The 507-nt window shown below is 36.1% G+C and overlaps 1 protein-coding gene across 3 annotated transcripts in view; it reads right to left on the reverse strand.

Moving 5' to 3' along the window:
* SPECC1 (sperm antigen with calponin homology and coiled-coil domains 1) overlaps positions 1 to 507 on the reverse strand; it is a 186,744-nt gene that overhangs the window by 43,549 nt on the left and 142,688 nt on the right. The window lies entirely within an intron of this gene.

Consider the following 507-nt stretch of genomic DNA (forward strand, 5'->3'; position numbering starts at 1 on the left):
AGAGGGAGAACAGGAGGTGGTGCACGTCTGGAGCGGCACCTGTAGCAACAATTTAAGAGCAACAGACAAATACTCTATGATGGGATTTATACGTGGGATCTAAAAATAAAACAAACTTGTGAATAGAACAAAACAGACTCACAAATATAGAGAACAAACTAGTGTTTACCAGTGGAGGGGGGCCGATAGAAGGGTAGGGGGATTAAGAGGTACAAACTACCACGTGTAAAATAAATAATCTACAAGCATATATTGTACAGCACAGGGAATATGGCCAATATTTTATGACAACCATAAATGGAGTATAACCTTTAAAAAGTGTGAATTACTATGCTGTACACCTGAAACATATATAATATTGTAAATCAACTATACCTCAATTTTTTAGAAAAGAGTAATAGGATTTCCTCCCCAATGTACATATCATCAGGGCATATATACAAGAATGTTCATAGCAGCACTTTCTATATCAGAAAAAAATTGGAAACAAGCAAATGTACCTCAGCA

Source organism: Lipotes vexillifer, unplaced genomic scaffold (genome assembly GCF_000442215.2).
Source record: "Lipotes vexillifer unplaced genomic scaffold, Lipotes_vexillifer_v1.1 scaffold982, whole genome shotgun sequence".
In the NCBI taxonomy this organism is placed as follows: Eukaryota; Metazoa; Chordata; class Mammalia; order Artiodactyla; family Lipotidae; genus Lipotes; species Lipotes vexillifer.